We start from the raw sequence: 10818 nt of genomic DNA, 5'->3' as shown, positions 1-10818 counted from the left end.
AAAAAAAAAGAATCGTTACCCTTATTTTGCCATGACATTAAGTGGAGTCATAATGAGTGCGAGGAGGTCACAAAACACCAAACACTCACAGTTGTAAGCATAACAGACCATGTGGGAAGCCATCACTTTGCAGAGAACTAGGGGTGGGTTTTTAAAGCACACAGTTCGGTCAGTCCCATCAAAAGTCACTGAGATCTGAGCCCAAGTGTGTACTTTGATGGTTTTCCTGATGGCTCTTGACAAGCACTGCTGAGCAAAGTGCAAAAAGCCACTAGGCTACCACAGGCAGGGTCTCAGAAGGCTGGTGACCGACATAAAATTCTGAGTAGACACAGCTGTAGCAACCAAGCTTAAGAAGCTCTCTCAATGTGTGGTTGCATAATGTAATCCCTGGCTACAATTTTATTCCTTTGGTTATTTTCAAGTTTTTTTAATCCTCATCTCTGGACATTGAGTGGCCATACTTTGTCTAGCTCAAGCACTGTCAGCTTCTCATCTCAGCTCTAAACATATAATATGGAGTTTTACTGGGCTCTGGCTTTGCTCTTCAGCTTAGTAAATTGCTGGTTGTTCTCAATTTTGACCCTTAGCACCTCTTCTCATTCTGTTTCTTAGCCAAAATGCTTCTTTCTGATATTTTATTTTCTAGTTTCTGGTTCCATTTCATGTTTTTAGTCATAATCTTACCATTTAGCAGTCTGCACCCTTGTATTTCTTTGATACTCCATCTACCTTCTAGAAAATACACACAGAGGAAGAAACAGTGCTAGTGAATAATTTGAAAATATTTTGGAAGTAAAATCCTATCAGCACTTGGCCATTGTTAGTCCTTATTTTCTACACCTGACTGTGGAATTAACTGTGCAGTTGGGATATGTCATCTAGTCAGTAGTGTTGAGAGAGGAACCTCTAATATGCCTTTTGAGTAAACACAGTAATTTTAATGCAAATGCCTTGTTGACATCTGAAATATGATCAGGGGCTTAGAGGTGATATACAACTGCATATCTTGATGAAAAGACTCCAGAAACAATTACCCTAACTTTTAAAGAGGCATAAAGTGAGCACTAGATTTTATCTCTCCATGTAGAACAATGAGATAGACATGCATTACTGTTCCATCACTCTTCTGAGCTGCAGACTGAGTGGAGGAAGAGCACTGTTGATGCACTGCAGAATGTGAAACAGTTTAGGCAGTTATTCCTTGTGAAAAGTAGTAATGACACTTGGCTCTCCAGAAGAAGTAGGCGTGATAATATGATCTGCTTTAAAGTGCTCTTGTGCATTTTGCTTGGTGAGTCAATTTGCTGGAGGAAGATGATACTAAGTGACACTAATAACCACAAAAAGGATGAGTGCAGCATAAATTTGCTTATATTTCAGACATTGTGCACATGGTGCATAGAGATCTGCAGAGTGTTGCAGAGTAGCAGCGCTGTGATGTAGCTCACCTGCATAATGAGCACTGCTGAATAACTGTTGGCACTGTGTAGGAAACTCTTTGACTGAGATATGAGCATACCTAATGCTTCCTGCCTTATAGAAAGGACCACTTCTCAAAAGAGAAGATCACCCTGGAGACATGAATTTCTGAGGGCAGACATTGAGGTGATATGTTTAATGGAGCACTTTGCAGTTAGCTTCACCATCGTCCCTGCCTATATACTTAAATTCTCTCTTTCCAGCACACCAGTCTGATTTATTGCATGGGTCCTGCTGCAAAGGAGGAAGCTCAGATCAGTTGCTAAGAATACCCTAGAGTGCAGAAAGAAGCTCTGCAGAAATGTTCACCAGACCCACAACCTTTGTTTGGTGAATAATGTAGAGATGCTTTTGCTAAAATAAATCACACCTTTCTCTGTGCTGCTCATGGCCAGAAGATGTACATATGGCTGTTCAGTTCCTAGGCTATGGCTAGGGCTTCTTGAAGAGCTATGGTCTTTACATGACCGCAACTTTTACAGGTCTTCATCTGGTTCCACGAGATGAAACATTATGTGTGTTACTTTTTCAAGCACAATGAAAGACATTTTCCTATTTCAGACTAATTAAAACAGAACTTTCTAACTGTTATAGCAGCTGAATAATCATAGATTCATGAAAAAAATCAGTGCAGGAAAGAGCACCAGGAAGACATTTAGTCCATCCTCTCTCTCAAAGAAGCGTTGACATGGTTTCTGACACCATGACAGTCACATGGTGACTTTCCTTTAAAACTTTAACCTTTCCCTCAGTAGTCCTTTCAAATCACTATACTGAAGACCTGCACCATCTTTCAGTGGTAGGTGGCATATAAGGACAGTGTGTGGTGTTTTTTCTATGTGTGTTATCTGTTATCTTGGTTATCTGGTTTTGAGTCATAAAGTTACAACAGAGACCATGAAGCAAATCAAACCACTAGAGGATCCCCACAGAGTCTAGTTACAGTTTTCACATCCTAACTGCAGATTGCTGGAATCTCAAAGGCCATACCACTCTATACACACCTGTTTTCTCGTGTTTTTTGCTTAAAAATATACTTCTGACTTTTATCAGAAAAGGGATTCAGAGGTAGATGGGGCTTTGGTCTGGCCAATCATAATTCTTATCCTTAGAATAATTATCCTCATCCTCATGGCTATTATGCAGTGCCTAATGGCTAATCAAGAATGATACCTAGGCAAGGTACAAGCAGACAATAGTGCCTCTTTCCGAGAGCAGCTTATGCTGGTGAAATATGATTACTGTGGCAGCACACATTGCATTAAAAATATCATTGCATTAAAACACTGCAAAGCCTTTCCTCGGTATAGCCTGACTACTGCACCTCAGAAGGCACTTTGCTCTGTAATCACTGCAGTATGGTACTAATGAGCTTGTTGGGCTTTGTGTGCTTTACTGCACAGTTTGCATTCTTTGTGTACTTGGGCACTTGAATGTATTCTAGCTGTGCCAGTGGTATTTGCATTCTGATTGCTTAACAAAACAATGCTGCACATTTAAGGAAAATCACAATGCAAATACAATGCATGGCAACAGTAATAATATCCTTTGTGCCTACAAATCCCTATGTACACAATGTCATGTGTTCAGATTTGAATGAACTGGGCAATGTGAAGCTGCAGTATCACTTGTTACATAAATTGTTTACATATGTTTACCAAAATTTTTCAAGCTGTTCAATGAATTAAGGAGATAAGTTTTTTGGTTTTTTTTTCTGTAAAAAAAAGGAATTGTGTCTAATACACTGGGTTGAGACTTAGTCCATATGGGTTCAACTCGGGCACTTCGCTGGATTTCGCATCCTGGGCAGACATTTGGGCTTTGGGTCCTAAAGGTGCTTAGTGACATATCCTGCTGATTTCCTTTAGGTACAGGCATCTCTCAGCATCTGGCCCGGAGACTTCTCAGCAAGAATAATGATACTTTCACATTTCAAAAACATGCTGTGAGAAGAGTTTAGTTTCTTTAAAATTTTCTTACAAAAATCAAGCACTCAGATGGTGCAGCCTATAGTGAATTAGTCACAACAATAGTCAGGTGAAATCTCCTTTCCCAAAATAGCAAGTTTTCTTTTCACTCATACACATGGTCCCCAATATGCACATTCCCCGGTCTTTAAACACAGTGGGCTTCGTATCAGATGGGGTGGCCCTAATGACAAAAGGTGGAATATGACAAAATCTGGTGGAGCTACATGGGCAGCCTCCAGCCAGCAAGATGCTCTCCTGCTTGCCATATGCTTCTCCTCTGCCTTTTCCCTGCTGCTGTAAAACACCTCACACCCTCCCAGTGAGCACATCTCCCTTGTGTGTGGAGGGCAAAAAAAAGACCTCAGGCAGAGTGTGTGTTTTCCTTTGATGATCCTCATTAAAACCTGCAAGGAGCAACCAGAGGAGTGGAAAACACAGCTGTTTTAAGACCAAGATGGGTAGGAAAAATGTGACAGCTCCAATTCCTTGCTTAGGAGTCTCAGGAGTCACTTTAAAATATGAGAGACATAAACTACAGCAGGACTGGGAGATATTTACACTGTTTATTGGCATGAGGGATGCATCCTGTGTGAGGCAGCTCAGAGCACTAGAGGTCTGTGAGCCAGATCTACATCCAGCACTCACACCTGTGTACCTTGGCCAGTGTACTGTCAGCTAGGATTAATTTCAGGAAGATTTAGCTCCTCTATCCCACAACAGCTGCTAGAAAAAGGACTCCACCAAAAATCAATACTGCTGAAATACAGACTCTGAGTCTGGGCTACTGAGTGACTCTTACCCAGACATTCAGTATCCTCAATATCTGATGGGTCCTAGTTCCTTGTAGAAAATTCAGTATGTTCTGCATGCTTCCTGAGTTTTCAACTCACAATCACTGTCCACAGCAATGGGTGACAGCTATGCAGCATCAGCCTGGCTGGCAGAACTAGATTAAACACACAGTTCCCCATTAGATGGAGCTCAGTAAATTGCATCTTTGACCTCAAGAAGATATTAGTTTATTAGTTGTGAGCTAACTCCGTAAAAGGCTTTATTTTATAAATAGCCTGTGATGTTTTAAACAGTCAAATATCTTTAACTCTGTTGGTCAGTCTGTTACTGTGTAATCAGTCCAATGCATTCCAGAAATATTTTGCAGTAAACTCCACCAAGTACTATATATTCCGCAGTCCATTGTGACAAACCAATGTGCATGTCAGCAGTAACTCTTTACAACCCATCATATGCTCTTGATATTCTGTTTATTACTGACTATTTATGGTAATTTCTTTGTCCTTGATAGGCCATAATGCATTGTAGCAAATAGATGCACAAGTGTTTTGTTTGTTTTTTTTAATAGATCGGGTGTAAAGTTTTTGTCACAAATAGCTTTTTTTGGTAAAGTTTTCATATTTGTTCAAAATAGAGATACAAATTTCCATTCCATCTGAATGAACAGCAATACAACCTTAGTCCTGGAAGTTTGAGGGAGAATTAGATCTCAAAACTCATAAAACTTTTGAGGAAGTAGAAATTGTTTTGCTGTTTTACCTTAGTACGTCCAAGATGTGCTTAACTGCATGACATTTAAAAACAAATAACTGTGGAATGCAAATTAGGTGCAGGCATAGGCACAAGTAGGTAAGATGTCCAGAAATAATTAAATTACAAGGGTGGGCTGTTTTCAATTTTAGGAATACAAAGCTGACTTAAGCTGCTATGTCTCAAATTTCAGTTAACTTGGATCACTGAAAGAACATTGCATAGCTTAGTGTTAATTAGAAGTATGGAGAAGAGGAAATTGCACCATTCTTTATACTTTTGAATACAAACACAGAGAACTCAGTCAATGCCTTAATCTCAGAGGTGCATGTATAGTTTTGCTTATCCCTTTTCTTGTGCAGGGGGCATTTTCTAAAGTTACATTCCATTATTAAGGAATGTGAACTGAAATTTAATAGCGAGGAAAAGGAAAGAAGTTTTTCAGCCAGTCCAAAATATTTTTTTCACACTAATTAGTCAGATCCTGGGCTGGAATATTTCTATATCATCAGAGCAATTACACTGAATAAACGATTTTCATTATTTTAGATTATTTATTCTTTAAAAGTCAGCTGTTCTTCAGATTAATTTCTGATAAACAGAAAACAGAGAAAATCATTTTCTACCTCACTTGGATACTACTCCACCCCCACCCAAGCCAATAGAAACCCTTTCCCTGGATTCACTGGCATTATGGTAGAGCTTTTATTGTTCTCGATGAAAACTGAGAATATGTAAGGTCCTGGTAGCGATGGTGGATAGCATTTCAGCTGTTCATAAATTGTACACCAAATAAAGCGTAATAGATATCAGCACATATCCTGATATTATTAAAACTTTTGGAAAAATGCACAAGGAACAAAGAGAAATCTGTCTCTCACTTGCTCATCAGTCTGGTTGGCAGATAGACTGGGACCAGTCCTTAGGATTTTTATCCTGCTGATGGTGCAGGATGCTCTTGAAACTCTGTCATACTGTTCAGACACAATTAGACATGCAGAAAGAGATGCTGTGATTAAAATATATCTGGTTTCCAAGTATAAAGCAATCCTTCATTGTCTAACAGATGTAAGAGATATCCAAGGGCTTCAGTGAGCTCCTGGGCTATGTCAAGGAGACATACAATGAGTTTCTGCTGGGCATTCTTTCCCAGTCTCCAGATGCTGGCCTCCAACTCCTTGTGTTTCCTTTAGGATTTTATGTTTCTATGCTTTTCCTTATGACTCTGCTATAGGCTTCCTCACAGCTTTCTCACTATGTTGAATTTCTACAATCATCAAACTGAAGTTGGCTTCATCTCGACATTGTTTCTGGTAAATTAATGGGGAGGTGGGCATGCTAAAGTTGAAAACACCAGATGCTGATGAAGGCAAAGGAAATTATTTTTTTTTTACATTTTAGAGTAATGGAGAGCATTGATTGAGTAGGTTGTCCTCCAAGCTGATGCAGAATATACAATTTTGTCCACAAGTTCTTGCAGAAAGGGGAATTACTCCTCCCTAAAAGTCCAAGGATGATAATGAAGGTCATTCTAGTGCCCAGTGTGGGAAACTAGTGCAAAAAAATATAGGCTTTTACTCTGAGTTGTACTACAGTAAAGTTGGAGTAAGATCATTAGCAAATATCAATGAGTAGGTTGTAGGAATATCAAGACCTGAAATGTCTGGCCAACATCATATTGCTGGTCAACATCAGGGGTTAGGTTTAAGGACAAAAAAATAGACAGTTTGCTACCTTCTGTGGACTGTAAAATAGCTATGACATGCCTGAGAAAGAAAAGTTTGTATTAGCAGAATTGCTTTCACATTTTAAATTACAAAACCCAAAATCAGATTCTTTCTGGTTCAGACAAACATTAATCAGTAGAAGCAGGTACTTGTAAATAAATTAACTTATGCCATAGCCTCCTCTGTATCTTTTTTGCTTCAGGAGCTGAGAAATCACAATATACCTTAGGGAAAATGGTCTTACTTGTTGATAGAATCTAAAAAGGTCCTTGGGAAAAAATAAATACGAATCAGAAGTAAATTAAAATGCTTGTCTCTAATGAAAAGAAGAAGACTGTTTGATTAGTTTGTGATTCTTAGCATCTACAAAATTGAGGTCACTATTGTGAGGGGATCAGTCAGTTTCTAATCTATTTCTTTAGTGCAGCTTTACCAATTCATCAGAAATTTATAGGGAAAAGTCCAAGAAAGCTTGAGGCTTGGGCAGTAGCCTCATTATTCAGTACCCAACTTTCTCTTCATGAGATGCATATTTAGCACAGCAGACTTATACGCTGAAGAACTCGACTGGGATCCAAAAGTTTTCCTTGCTAAAGCTCTGAAAGGTCTCTTGGAGATGGAGATACCTACTGTGTAGCAAGTCCATACATATTCTTAAGGGAATCATGAAGTATACCCTACTTACTTTTAAAGCTATTTTTGTAAACTATCAATGCAATGCAAAAATTGATAGGTATGATGGGTAATCTCTGTTTACTGATCCCATAAATCATGGCTGTAAAATCACTTTCCCAAGCAAGGTTTGATGCACAAACTATATAGATTACTCCAATGAAAAATTAATTATTTAATCTGATAGTTTTTGCTATATTGGTAAATGCCAGATTTGATTTCTTCCCATAGGTTTTATTTCATTCTGCACGTGAATCTTAAAAATAATGCATCATATGCACATCTTCCTTGTACAAAATAGACAGCAGCAAACATACACTGCTCCCACCAGTGTGGGCTCAGAGCCTGGCCATTAAGTGCTGGATACCCCTGGCTGCATTGTTGCAGGTAGCTCTTCTATGAGAAAAAACAAATATTACATTATATGGCTGAAGGAAGTGGATGCAAGAAAGGAGGGAGAATATATTCCTATGGTAGTTTTCCATCTGCTTCAGTAGTTTGTATTGGGTGTGAATGTGCATGAAAGGATTTCATTGAACGCTGCTTTACTGGTGTTGTCTCCCTGCACTCTTTAATAGGAGGCATAAAGATTTCAGTTTTAGATAATAAAGGAATTATAATCATTGGCTAATAATTCAGTCATGCTCCTTGAATAATGGAAGGATAAGAAGCAAAAGAGGTTTTTGGGTAGGGAATAATACATCCCTCATAAATGTCCAAGACTTTAAGAGTTGCAGTCCATATCCCCTTTAGAACCTAAGGCTCCATGTAGGTAATTTACTGTCTCTGACTTTCCATCATCACCATATTTTTCACAGGAAAAAGGAAGGAATGGATTGAAGCTTTACTGTACAATGAGGCCTAGTTGCTCTTCATGCATGTGCTTATTTTCTGTAGAAAAAAAATGAAGTTCTGTTAAACTATTTTAGCAATTAACATAATCATCCATTTTTAGAAAAAAAATCCACAAAACTTTTCAACATGCACTTCCACTAATTAAGCAGAGAGAAGGACAGAATTACATCACAGCCTTGGAGAAATGTTGTTTGGAAGGAACATCAGAGGGGCACATTGTGCATCCTCCCCATCAAAGCATTACTATCCCCAGCACTCAGCCATTGGTTTGTCTAGTCAGATCTTGAAAACTTCCCAGAAAGTCCACATCATCCATGGGTGTTCCAGTGTTGCACCAAGCTCCTTCTGAAGTTTCTTCTGATGTTCAACCTGGCCTCTTTTGCCATTTGCCACAGCTGAGAAGAGATTGTCTCTGCATTTTTTGTATCTTTCTTCAGAAATCAGTAAGCTGTTATTAGGTTGCTCCTTAACCTTATCTTTGTGAAACTAAGTTATCTCAACTTCTCTTCCTGGTACATACACCATAGGCCTGTGAATACATCTTCCGTTCTCTAACATCAGGATAATTCTCAACATTTTGCTGTAGATTTTTTTTGCAAAATTGCCAATAACTTGAGTAAAATAAATATCTGAGATGAGATATAAGAGTTTAACATTGAGTACACTAAAATATCTGAAGAAGTCTAATTTTAATGAGTCTAGAATTACCACATGTTAGTGAACACTTGAAATTAGATTGCTTTTACAATGGGAAGTGGTCAAGCAGCACAAAAGATTGTTAGTAGAATGAAAAGCAAGAGAGAAATTATATAGAAAATGTTCAGATCAACACAAAACCCAAGCCTCTGTCTCAGCAGGACATTATGAGAAGATTTCAGTTTTATCAGCTTGTATACAGCAACATGGAAGCCACTGGGAACATTATAGTAATTCTACAACTGTTTAGTTTAGTAGACAATAAATAAAGTGTTGCTATTTGGTTGCTTTTACAATTGGAAGGGGGAAAACTTAAAATGGAACTTGCTACAAAGTATGCTGTTTCTGTAATTTCACAGCAGGACAATCATAGACCACTTAAAACCACAAACGCCCAGAAATTCTCAGGGCTTCTAAAGCACCTATCAGTTGCTGGAGCTTTAAGATACTGAAGGTAATGTAAAACTGTAAACAGCATATGCTGAGCTTCTGTATTGTACAAAAAATTCTGTGTTGTATATTGTCTTCTGTTTCAGAAAATGACTGTAACACATTCAGCTGTAATCAGCAAAGTATAAAACTACTGCAAAATTCCTGCAGATTCCAAAAAATTATGAACCCAACCCAAAAGTTAGCTGTACTCAAGACAATGTACCTGGAGTATTTAGCATTATAACTGGAACACATTCAAAATCCCACATATGTGCTTGAGGTTCGACAGTGGGGCTTGCACATTCCAACCTTATGAATTCAAAATTTCCTTATAACCCTGGTGAGGCTATCTAAGCTTCTAGGCATAAATAGAAGACATCAAATCTGATCCAGTAATTTTAGAAGTATTTTGCAGAAAACATCCCAAAAGAGATCAGGAGACATCCATGTGATATAATTTCTTACTATGCTGGGGAAGATGTGAGTTTAATTCAAATAAGGAACAGAACTGAATCTCAGTCTCAGCCATCCCATATAACCATTACAGGATTGAGTAAATATGTGCCTTCACTACTTCCAGGTGAGTGACAAGCAGTTTTGGCAGCTAACAGACATACTGAATACTGAATTTAACTTCACATAACGTAGTGAGTGTTTCTTAGCATTTAGAAATGCATCGTTTGCCTTTCTAGCCTTTGTAAGTCTATTTATTGTGAGCTTCAATGCCTAAGCCTAAATGTGGATTCTGCTAAAAAGTTCAGTACCATAGCTACTAGGACTGGTCCATCCTCTTCATGTATTCCTTCACCAGTTTTGGAGAAAACTACTCAAGTACCCCTACTCACCACAGAAAAAATCAGACCCATATTATCAGAATAATAACAGATTGATTTGCCTTCTCCTAGTGGGATCAACAGAAGACTACCCAACAGATACTGCTAAACTGCTAGTTAAATGACACACTTCTGCTTACATTCCCTTTTTCACCCTTGTCAGCTTCTCAGTTTTTTCCCTTTACCACTCTCATCCACTCCCAAATAAACAGGCTTTTTGTATTACTTTATCTTGTTGTCCCTAATTTTATACCTCTTCAGCATTTTTGATGTTTGCACTGGTAATTTCTACTTAACTCCTTCAAGTTAGTGACCACCTCCTGGTATCATAATTCTCATTTCAACTTCTTATGTTGCTATCTTGTTAATGCAGCCTTGTCAGAATTAGATGTCTGCATGTGCATTACCCCCCCTTTTGCTCTTTGTAGAACTCCTATAACCTCTTGTGGTGTTGTTTTGTTAATGTAGCTGCATGGTAGGGCTGCCCACCTGTGTGCATACTCTTAAAAGGGTTAGGCTGGGATGCATGATCAATCTTGTACAATCTAGATGCATTCCTTACTGCAGTGGAAGATTATTCCCTATTGCATGAACAGAATTCTTATCTCT

Source organism: Geospiza fortis, unplaced genomic scaffold (assembly GCF_000277835.1).
Source record: "Geospiza fortis unplaced genomic scaffold, GeoFor_1.0 scaffold40, whole genome shotgun sequence".
NCBI classification, from domain to species: Eukaryota; Metazoa; Chordata; class Aves; order Passeriformes; family Thraupidae; genus Geospiza; species Geospiza fortis.
The sequence above is the reverse complement of the archived record's forward strand: the minus strand, read 5'-3'. Positions refer to the sequence as shown.